Raw genomic sequence first — 12,326 nt, forward strand, 5'->3', positions numbered from 1 at the left:
AAAGCCCGCAGCTCAGGTCTCCCAATCAGTGCCCAGATTTAATTGTGTTCCCACCTACTCTCTTTGCCCAAGAAAGAGCTTTAAACATTCTACGGACACAACAGTAACACTTTCAACATCCCCTTTCCACCCTAGATGGTAATTAGAGATGAGTCTGCTCAGGTGGAGTAGGAAAAAATACAGACCTGTAGCCACTAAGTTATTAGATAAATAGCCAGGAAAGTAGAAACCACCTTGGCATGTTAGGTGACAGCAAGCTTTGCCTGACAAGGCCTTCATAAAAAGGCAAAGTTTCCCATTGTGTGCATTGATTACACAGTGAAAAAAACCCTAGTTCTTGTACCAGAGTTCCTGGCTGCGCAAGTAAGGATGTCATCTTTGGTGTGTTTTTGTTACTTGGTCCCACCCTATATGGAGCCACTGGTGCCCATCCCCTCTCACCACACACCCATGCAGTCTCACTGCTGCTTACCCCTGCCTCTGTCAGGCTACCACAGAAATTCACTGATGGAGACCAAAACAAAGCCAGTCAGAAATCTTACATGTCCCTACATGTATGTTTACAACAAGAAAACAACTGTATAGACAGTTTCCATCACAAAATGCTTAAGCTCATGAGTCTGAGAACATTCACAAGGTTGGGGTTTTTTGTCCTACACCCCCCCAATCCCTCCAATTCCCCTCCCTTTGCAAGATTATGATTTCCTTAAATATATGTTGCACCAGCAGGCCCAGGGAATGCATCCCAGATAAAACAGATGAGTAGAAATAAGTTCTTTTTTAGAACGTTCAGCTGCTAAATACATTCCAGTAGAGGTGTCAAACAGCTGTTATGACGAGAGCTAATCACATTTATAATTATGGTCTTCAGGCTGACTATATGGAGTTAGGGTAAAGTCTTGCACTTGATCAAAAGCAGATATCCTACATACATCAATAGGTTTTTAAAAAGATTGAGAAAGGAATTTAGTCCAGATGGAGCAACTAATTTTTCTAGTTTAGCTCTATCATTTGGTTGAGAAACCAACGGTTGTTGATGTACCTACAAATCAGGTACTGACAAATTCTCTGAGAAAACTGGCTGCTCAAAGTGCCACAGTCTTGCTCTGGAGTTAAATAAGTTGGAAAAGCATTATAGCAGGTCTTACCTCCTCAATAGACAGGCAACACTTTTTTATACTGTTTTAAATGTACCTATTTCAAAAGCGACTGAGTTAGAACAGTACAATTTCTTACATGTAGATATTATCAAAGTAAGTAAAAATACTGGCAAACTCTACCACTACTGATAGATGATACCAGTGCAGTTTATCCCTATTAGAGAAGGTACTCATGAATCATCACCGCTGCGTATATACCAGGTCACAGGTTATGAAAAAAGCTAACTCTGTACAGGGAAAAATATTTATTCTAACTAAAATACTTAAACTTGTATAAACATAGTGTTCCACATGGTTAGTTGTGTTTGCTGGTTAATGGGATTGTGTCAATTTACATTTATACTTAAGCTATTAAACTTGCACACACTCCAAGTTCACAATCTATAGTGTGAAATTCTAGTCAGCCTGAAATCAGCAGAAGTTTTCTAGCAATCCTAAGGAAGACAAGATTCCTCCTGGGGCAAAAAAAGCCCTAAAGCTTACAAATTCTAATTACATATAAATCAGAACTAAATACATGCGCCACAGTTGTGCAATTCATGACAGTTTGGGAAGGGGCTTGGGAGGACCTTGGAGCAAACAATGGCAATTTTGGTTTTCTGTCTGTGAGGAGAAGGTTCAGATGATGGAATCTGAAGAGATCATGCAGGGTAGATCAGTAGTAAATAGGTAAAAAAAGAAAACAGTGAACTCCTGTACTTTTAGATGTTATGCAAAACAGAAGATAGTAGGTTTTGGCCGTTGTGTCACAGATAGTCACCTTTGAGCTGATGCCTCTCCAGGAAGTAAAAGCATAGGGAGTTTAATCAGCACATCTGTCTGATCAGGCATCCCTCATGTTTTATGCGAGAAATTGCTGCATTGCAGTGACTGGTAGGATGTGTGCATTTTTACCTTGTATATTATTTACACAGAAGATATTTGTCCAGGTCTTTTCCAAGAAAATCATAGAATAATAATTTTGAAGTTAACAAGAAAAAATTTACCCCCCTTTAAATTAGTAAGACAGTAAAGGAAAATGGAAGTTTCTACACGTAAAAGAACAAATTTTTATGTGGAGTGCCTCTGAAAATATTTACATCTGTTCTGATAGCTAATCACCTTGGATGAAGCAAATGCAATAATTTAGTTCTATTGCTCAGTAACTTTGCTCAGTTTTTGTATGCACAGATACACAGACTAGTTTACACACTAACTTGAGCACTAGCAGAATGAGGTAGTGAGTTTTGCATCTCCATCTTGAAAACAATTATTGCATAACCATGTTATTTCATCATCTATTAAATGTTAAACTCATTTGTGGAACATTATCCCAGTCTTTTTGTTGCGGACATTAAAACGAGGGCAGGCATATTTCTGTGAAGTCTCTTTTGATGTATTTTGTAATAGTTTAATTCTGGAAAAAAGCATTGTAAGCTTTAGAACAGATAAAAGGAAGCTATGCTCTCCACACCCCCATCACAAGCTGTCCTTAGGAACGCAAGTACATACAATTCTGGAAGTGTAATAATCATCATCTTGCTCATTACCTGGGACCTCCAGGGCTAAATCCCAAACCTTTACACCTCGAGTTAAATACCCTAGCAAGCAGCTGTAGCATGCTCATATCCGCTTTGGCCAGATGCAGACACAGAGTGGGAGGCACAGCACAGTGAATAGTGGGCTACATGTGCATACCTACTCAAAAGCAAGTTAAAGATTGGCTAGAGACTAATCTATTTTATAGTCCAAGAAATTGATTTTCAGAGAAGCTGAACTACAGGTGCTCAAGTCTCTTAAAAAAACAGCTTAACTCTGGTGGTACTATTAGCAGGGTTCGCTACACTACAGGAAAGTATGGGAAACATTATCTTAGATGCTGGCGTTCCCTAAGTCCGGATCATTCGTGTGCAGTGACACAGGTACTTTTTTTGCTGGAGTGGTGGCTACAGGCAGTTGTTTATAACCACAAAACCAGGGACAGAATGGACTACAAGCGTTATCTGTAGCAGTAACATCCAGTTATTTTTGGATACAATGTACAATGCACTTAATCAAATCTTCCTCATCAGAGCAGTAAGAGGTGATAAGATGCTTTATATTCTATTACTGATAAGTAAAGAGAACATTCAAAATGACCCAGAGCTGACTTCTACAACTGGCTTAAGTCAGACAACACTGATTTAAGTTAAGCAGGAGAATAAATCAAAGAGGTTTCTAAAGGTTTCAGTTTCAGAGGGCAAACTCTCATGTGGCCACATCAGCTGGGCTGAGGAGCTAATAGATTGAGCAGGGAGCAAAGTATTAGAAATACTTCACATCAAGAATGTTAAAATGGTCAAGAATCTATATTGCAAACACAGGAAAAGGCAAAAAAGAAACCCAGAAGGTGGTACTCTGGGCCTAACTGGATGCACTATCACCTCAAGAAACATGTTAGCTGTGAAAAAAGAAATGAAAGTAACATGGGGAAAACCCTTTTGTTTGTTAATCAGTCCTTATCTTAGAAGCATAGGGGTGAAGTAAGAATTGCCACAAGAGGAGCTGCGTTAGCCTTTGCAAAGGATATTAAAACGGACAAAGATTTTTTTCAGTTGCATAAATAAAATGAAAGAAAGGAACATAGTAGAGATTAAGGATAATGCAGGCATGGTCCTGACCTCAAATTGATATGTTGCATTCACTTCAATAAGAAGGGCAATGCTGAGCATGGGGTGACAGGGAAATAGCTAATGGGAATGATGTTAGAGAATGAAAATCAGGTGAAGTGGAAACAAAATCACATCTGGTATAGCCCTAAACTCTAGGAGCCTTGTTAACCTCCACTCCAACTCACAACTCTAGAATGTGAGTCCACAACAGTAGCAAGGACCTTCTACCAAACTTAACAAAAAAAAATTCACGCAAAATAGCTAAAGACTATTTTAAGAAGGGAAACATGATGTCTGAGATTGATATGTTTATCATTCTGATTCCAGCAATAGCCAAAACTTTGGAATGACAAGGTACAGAAAATTTAAAAATTATTTAGAAGATATAGTCTGGTATTATTCAAAGGAGATCATAACACACTAAAATATTTTCCTGATTTAAAAAAATCCAAACAAATCCTAGCATTCTGAGCTAAAAAAGCGTCCTTGGTGTCATTTCTCAACATTAATAAGAAAACTCTGCTAAAATACAATGACTGTGCATCAGCAGGGTAAGGCAGCTGGTGTAACTTCCAATAGAGGCAAGGAGAAGTAATATCATTGTGTAAAGCACTGGGAAGAGCTCACCTAAAATACTGCACACAGCCTAGTCACTTGCATTCGACAGATTAACGGGGACTAGAGCAGGTAGAAGAGAAGGACTATTAGGAAGAACAGGGCAATGGAAAGCCTGTTTTATGAAACAAGATTAAACAAGCTTGATTTGTTTAGTCTACTATAACAAAAGCTGAGAGAGGATGGGATTGCTGTCTGTGTTAGGTAAAAAGCTGAGAGGAGAAAAAAGGACTATTTAAATTAAAAGAGAGTTTCAGCACAAGACCAAATGGACTTTAGTTGGCCATGAATAAACTAAGCTCGGAATTAGAAGATGGTTCTTAAACAACAGAGCACTGGTGAAGAAACTTTCTGAGAGCTGGTGCAGGGTTTTGTTTGTTGTTGGTTTTTTTTTTTAGTTTTGTGGGTTTTTTTATTTCTTGGGGTGGGGGGAGGTGGTAGCAATTCAAGTGTATGGTGGTAGCTCAGTTTTTGACTCTTTCCCAAGTCAGTGCCAATGGCAAATGGCTCACCAGCAATGCTGCAAAGCAACTGCGTTCTGTAACGCCCATCCTCTGAGAATAGTGGGAATAAACCACACATCTGTTGTTAAGATGGAGTACAACACACTTAAACCTGACACAACAGCTGAGGCAGAGGGGAGGGCTCAGTAGCCAAGCAGGTGCCTTCCTCTTCTAAAGCCTTGCAATGGAGGAGTTGGTAGATAGGATTAAACCTACCACAATTAAATAACATTTTTATGGTGAAAGGAACTGCATGATACTAATAGTTAAGTAAACAACAGTCTAAACACTGTATTTTTACTTCTAACACTTAGGAAACCCCAGTTTGTTTTTTTTAACAACAGAAGTAAGTCACAAAACAACAAAATAGAGCCAACTACATGATGCATAAAAAATGCTGCAGAACTTCCTTCTGAAGAAGAAAGCCACCTTGACAAACTATTATTTTTTCCTGTGGAAAATTAGTTATTAGAAAAATCCATAAAAAAATTAAGTAGAACAAATCAACTTTTATATTCTTGAAGAAAAAAAATCCCACCAAAAGTAATTTCTCCTTAAATGAAATATCATACAGCATCATATGTAAGTAGCGAGCAACCTAAAGGCTACTTTAATGTCAACTGTAAAATCCTCTGTTTTAAAGGAAATAACTCTTCATAAGAGCTACATTTATATACTTTAATATATATATTCTTACAGCGAACTAAAGTTTACTTTCAATAGCAAAAGGAATAACATTTGAGCCAAAGAAGACTTAAGTAGATGATGATTTGTGAAAGGATTTTTTTTGATGTATACTTTAAAGAGGCCTGAAAGAAGTCAATGTGACAACAAAAATTCCTCAGTGAAAAAAAAAGTAATTAATTTCTGCTTGGCCACTGACCTGCTTGCAGTTCTCAGCAGCCCTCGCAGCCCAGGTCTTGGGGAGAGCAGAGGGCCGCGCCAGCCCGGCCGCAGCTCAGTACCTGCTCCTTGCTATCCATCCGCTTGCTGACAGAAAACAGCTCTGTCTTCCCAGACAGCCAAATGCCAGGCTGCCTGCACAGAAACTTCCTGGTAGCCATCCTTTCCCTTTTGAAGAGGAGCCTGGCGTGACAAGGGTTGATTTTCCCCAGGTGAGGCAGCTGATCTACACAGTTTCCCTCCATTTGCCCGATTAGTGTCACTCAGTGCCCCACGCTGGGATGGACACCTGTGGCCTGGCAGGTTTCTGTGAGGGGGTTGTAAAGTCTGGGAGAGGCCTGCAGTGGCTGTGCCCAGGAGAGTCACACCTCGGGTTGGGTTTCCTCTCACGAGTGACCAGGTGGGGGGACATGCAAATCCTCCCACTCTCCCACAGCTGTGGCTGACTCTGGGCCCTCAGCACTGAGGGGTGAGGCAGTGGTATGCTGCTCCTGAGGGGAGGCGCTGGGGAACCTTCTGGAAGCCCTGGGGGGTGGAGGGAGCAGCTTCCAGCCCCGGGCAGGCTGCCTCAGACCACCTGTGGGGCTGCGGCGTCCCTTCAGCTTTGCTGTTACAGCCCATGTGTGTGGCAATGGGCATTTTATGTGGTGAATAAGGTGCTGCCGACAAGACGGCCCTGAGGAAAACTCCAGGCCTGAACACCCCACGCGCTGGCTGGTCCCTTGGCTCCAGCCAGCTGACGAACCCTGTGTTTATTAGGATGAAGGAAGGGTGCTTTGGATTGCACCCGTGCCAAGTATTCCACATACACAAATGAGAGACAGCCAGGCCTTCGTAATTACTCTTTTCCCAGGAAGTTTTTACCTTGAATACTGCTAATGCGCTCTGAAATTAACACTGAACTTGTACAAGCGGAGTGACAAAAGCATGGGCTGCCTCACTCTTAAATACGTCTTTATTTTACTGTGCCATACATAGGTCAGAATAGCCAGTAATTGGTAAGGCTGATGATACACATTTAAAGAACAAAAACATAACTGAAATGGAAGAATTATCTTGTTCACTGATCCTATTTTGGAAAGCTAGAATGACCTCCCCTGGCAAGAAAACCAATTGGTCTGGGGCTCGCACGCTTCTGAAAAACGTTATCGCTGAATGTTTGTGTAATGCCTGATATCTATGGTCTGCTGTGACATTAAACAGGGATGCGGACTCCTGCCCACAGCATGTAAACTGTAAATGTGATAACAGTACTGACCTCTTCCTTCCAGTCTGTGGGGGGAAGCACCGGGGCTGGAGGTGTAATTGCAGTAGGAAAAAAAGCAGATCGATCTTCATGGGCTCTTGAGGAGCTGGTCTCTGCTGAGAATACCGCTGAGGCAAGTTCATGTTAAATATACCTGAACAGCCAGCCCCACATAATTTCTTATGGACTAGAAAGTAGCCATTTGGTGGTGGCAACTTTTAGGTACAACTGAATTAAAAGATATACTTGTGTATTTAGAGAAAGATGCTAACAAGGCCACCCAGTGTGTACTTGAATTGTTGAACCCTGTATTAGAACAGACTATTAAAATGAAGGTACAAAAACTACACAAAGGAGAACATTAACAATTTTAACTAATAATAGTTAAATGTAATTAATAAATTATTAAATATAAATTAAATAAATAACCATATTATGAATTCTTACTGATATTTTAAATCATGAGCAGCAGGTCCCAGTTGTATACATTAATTAATCTTGTGTTTTCCTTGAAATGTATAGCTTGCTATTTTACTTTTCTAAAAAGTAACCACAGCTAAAATCAGTAACAGAGATAAATAACAGAAATGTAATTGTGGAAGTTCTGGGGTTTGGACATCAATGTTTAATTAAGGCTTTAAGACAGCACTCTTGACAGAACTAGGCAAACACAGGTGACAAACACAAATACTTAGACCATGTGAAGAAAGGAAAGCCTTTATGGTTAAAGGGTCTAACAGTGTTTTTTTAGTGAACTAGAATAAAGATATTCCCCCTCCCCAAAGGAAAGCAACTTTGCTTTCTTCTGGACTTTTATATAAGGATAGTGGAGCATTGTCACACTCAAAAACTCTCCCTTTTGGCTATTCAGCAAAGAAAGGAGGAAAAAAGTTTTTCTTCTCTCCATAATACTTACCAGTTTGCTAATGACATTGAACACAGAATATGAAGGATATGCAGTTCATAAAACCTCCAAAGGACACAGGAAATAGTAGGTTAATAAGGGTGGGGGCTTGTAAGATCTATGCTTATTCTGCAGACAAATGTGATGTTTTTGGATCTGTCAGCTGCATTTAGTAACAGAGATACAGATTTCCTGTAAATGCAAGCAGGGATAGACTGACGATTTATCTACATACAGAGTTGTGCTGATTTGACTAAAGGCTTGACTGCACATGGAATTATTCAAGAATAAAAGCAGCGTTCTTACTGAATAACTTCTCGTGCAGACATGCTTGTTCTAGAATACAAAGTAGAATAAGGTAATCATGTTACGTGATAAGCTTCTATACGTAGAATATTTTTGTATGGCTGTTACCATTAAACTCACACCCTGCCTCAGCCTGAAATAATTTTCAAGTACAGTAATATCTTAAACTTGAATTTTAAAAAATATCTTCATTCAAAATTCTGGGAATCCTTTCAAGGGTTTTTTTTTTCTGTTGAAGCTAATTTGTCTTAGTTTGATTGAGAACAGATTTTAAATACATGAAATCACTGTAGATTTCCTGTACTTTCCTTATAAATTTCGTGGAATCCAGGGTCTTACCTGAGCTCAAGCCTCTGAAATCTGGATTTGTGTGTGGCTTGAACCCATGTCCTCTCATTCTGGGGACACACTGACTTGACAGTCTTCCAGTGTCAGTTCCACAGTTCCCTAGGGTGAGGATTTTTCTGCAATTCTGTATATTTCTGGCTCTTCTGTTTACTTATGCCCACATTCCTCCTCTGTATAAGATACTGCATCTTCCAGCTGTCTGTACCTCAGCAGTCTCTGGTCAGATGTCTCTATGAGTTGCTAGGAGGATGGAGAATCACATGCGAGTTCGGATTGCCTTCTGGTGTGAATAGAGCAGAAAGTGTCATTTCGGGAGGGACATCTGCAATTGTGCTCTGTATGAAAGCTTGTGCAAGAAAAAGCAAAAGAGGTGATAGAATAAATGATTAGCCTTTGTCTTGAGAGAACTAAGATTTTCAGCATCAAATCCTGCACAATAAAGAGACCAAAGCAGTTCTAAAAATTATCTGTTTCCTTCCTCTGTTGAAAGGACTAAGAGAGCCCTACCTTCTCCTTCCCCACCCCTCAATCAGCATGGAGATTGCAGTCTCACAAGCAAAGTCTTTAACAGCATAGTGTGAGTTTTAGGACATAAAAGGAATGGTCTGAGGCAGCATAGGGAATAATAGGTTGCAGAGGGCAAAACGGGAAAAAGAGGAAGTCATAGGACTCAGAATATTGAGTAAATGGGAAGGTCTGGGACCCAGTACCAAGGGTCTGTTCAGGCAAGAGGTAGAGACGAAGCCACAAAGAGCTTTAGTTGGTGAGAAGTTGTCATCTTTACTATTGTTCCAGACCAACTGCACTATACATTGGAGCATTTTCCAGATTGTGACTCACAGAGTCATTTTTTATAGTGTATCACACTATGAAATGCCTTAACTTCACTGAGGGGAGAAGGCATGCTACTTCCTTGGCACCACTCTTCTTCTATTATAACCTCTAGCCCACCAAGTTAAAGTGGGCCCAGATGGCTTCAAAGTGAGGTAAATGGTTTTAAAATCAGCTAATTATTTCTAGCTATACTTGAATAGATAACTAAAAAAAAGGAAAAAAATCAAAGCTGGAATTATAGGAGATATGAGTACATACTTCATGCACTTGCACTGTATAACTTTGTCTTACTGCTATACTGCTAAATATAGTTTTACTAGGGCTAGCTTTATGGCAAAGTCTATGTTGTGTCACAGCGGATTAAATTAAAGATTAAATTAAGAAATTCCTTAGTCACAACTGTCTTGGGCCACCGGTCCTTCCCTTTTCAGAAGGGAAAAATGGAGACATGGTTACTAAAATATAGACATAATTTTAATGTTTCTCCACTGCTAATTGTTAATGCTTGAGAATTTTCTAAACAGAAAAAACACAAGACAGCTGGAGATTCTGTGCAGGTCAAGCATGGCCTGTTCTATAGAGTCCCCTCCTATAACTAATCTGCTAAGCAGACAGCAGCAATAGAAAATCCTTTTAGTATAGGTGCTGTCCAGCTATAGAATTGCAAAACCTTAGGTCTAGGGATTAGCATCATTTTAGGAATGATGGAGGGAATCCTGCATCCAAGGCTTCACTAATCTGAAAAAGTAGCAATGTGTCAGCCTTTTAGCCTGATCCCCTTGTGCAATGGTCAGGCCTGACAGTTTTTTGGTTTTAGGTGATTTAAATCTACAATAATTACTGTTCTGTCTGTGAGTTAGTAAACTGGCCTGAAAAAGCTTTTGAACAGGTGAATGATCAGAGGTGAAATAAAGACATATTAATTGTGTAAAATTATCAACTTTTAGACTTGCAAGCTGCTTAGTATAGAAGGAAAGGCTTTTTTTTTCTGTCTTTCCAATGATAAAAAACACTTGTTCTTTTCTTGCTTTGGTAGGACTTTCTACCTTAGATAGGTCTGAGTCAAACACCCACGTTACTGGAGAGCAGATGGGGAACCAACAGGGAGATTTTTCTTGGATGACCTATGGCAAGAAATGCATAAAGACTTGAAATGCAGATTGAACCAGCGCCTCTCGTTCAGCAAGGAACTGAAAAGTGTAAAAGAGGGAGAGGGAAGTGAGAAAGCAGGGATGAAACTGTGGCCCCTTCGTTCTCTGATGCTGAGCCAGGGACGAAGGAGCAGAACTGACAGCAGTTGGAGGATTAGACTACTGTCCCACTAACTGAGATTACTGAACCCTGCTTTAACATACATTTCACACTCACAGCTGTGCAGTGACTGACGCATGAGGAACAAGTCCTTGAACTTGTGCAGTGAACAGCTATCCCTGGTTCTCACTAATTCCTGTGCAACCACTCAGCTCTCTGCTATTGCTACCAATAAGACTGCATTGCCTGACATTAATGCTCCTTTAACACATACCTTTTCAATTTTGTTATTTACTACTGGCAGAAGGGATTTTTGTAATGGTTTTCATTACAGTATTTGGTATTTCAATACTTTTTTATTTGTTAATAAATTGTAAAATATGTTAAGGTGTAAGTGCTTGGGGAAAAAGGAAGGGTCATGAAGTTATATCAGAAAACTTTCATAATGTTCAAACTATTTTATAATGTTAGAAGAAAGCAACAGTAAATAAACAATATGCTACAACAGCACACTCCATTCCCTCATTATTCCTTCATACAGGTTACCACTTATAGTGGAGTTGGGGCACACAGCCCCAGAGTTACTACACATCCTTTTTTTCAGTGGTGGCAGATGCTGTCTTCTGGTTGGTACTGGGTCTTGAGCCTTTCCTCAGTAGTAGTTTTCACTCTGCATCTAATTTTCAGCCGTACAGATGCAGCACATCAAAATAACACAAAAATCACTGGGCACTTTAGCATCCTAGCAGCACCATCGGCAGCACCATTTTTCCTTCAAAGACACTCTCCTTCACTGTTCTGCAGCTGCGTAGTTAAGCTCTCTGCTGCATGCTCTCAGTAGACTTGATTCTGTAAAACAATGGCAAGACAATGGCAAGAGACTGTTACTCAGAAAGTCTCATCCTGTCCAGATAAATTAAAAAGTTAGCCTAAGGACACTGTGCCTTCATGTTGAATGGTGTATATAAAACTTGTAAAGAAAAAACATAGTTCTGAATATGTGTTCCATGAATTGAAAACTGGAACAACATTTTCCCTGTTAAAAACTGTCTTCAAATAAGATTGAGATTTGGTTTTTTTCTGGTTTGGTCAGGAAAACCTAAGTCAATTCAGAACAAAATATAAAAAAATTCCTTAAATCTGAAAGATTTCCATACTAACAATAACCCCTAATAATAGCTGCATTCTCTTAGGAGAAATAACTGGTATGTTGATTGGCACTCTTTGAGCAATAGAGTGGTTGCTTGGCACTTAAGTTTGCAGTAGAGTTGCAATACTTCTATGCATCCAAGAGACAAAAATGATTATTCAACATTATTCCAGGTTCCAGTTAGACTTTGTCTGTAGTGAAATATGCCTGTTAAGGCCAAGTCCAAACTCAGTGATTTTTAACTCATTACAAAGATGCTTAGGCTAAACTTCTCTTTTGGAATAATTTTTTAAAGAAAGACTGAAAGAAAATGGGATGTTTATGTTAAAACTCTGGTTGTTCTAGGAAAAGAATTGCGAGACAGAAATCCTCTGCCCATGAAACAAGTACACTGCTAACAGGAGCTTCCTTCACTGGATGGGCTGCTTAGTGACATTCCCAAACAAAAAGATCAACAACATCACTGGAAGTCACCC

The 12,326-nt window shown here is 39.7% G+C and overlaps 1 long non-coding RNA gene across 1 annotated transcript in view; it reads right to left on the reverse strand.

The window, feature by feature from the left end:
• Positions 1–6,759: 6,759 nt before the first annotated feature.
• Positions 6,760–12,326, reverse strand: part of LOC142064491 (uncharacterized) — a 116,085-nt gene continuing 110,518 nt past the window's right edge. Inside the window, exon 11 of the long non-coding RNA XR_012663132.1 lies at positions 6,760–11,549. This is a non-coding gene — a long non-coding RNA (uncharacterized LOC142064491). The remainder of the gene's footprint in view (positions 11,550–12,326) is intronic.

This window comes from Phalacrocorax aristotelis, chromosome 14 (assembly GCF_949628215.1).
Source record: "Phalacrocorax aristotelis chromosome 14, bGulAri2.1, whole genome shotgun sequence".
Taxonomy (NCBI): Eukaryota; Metazoa; Chordata; class Aves; order Suliformes; family Phalacrocoracidae; genus Phalacrocorax; species Phalacrocorax aristotelis.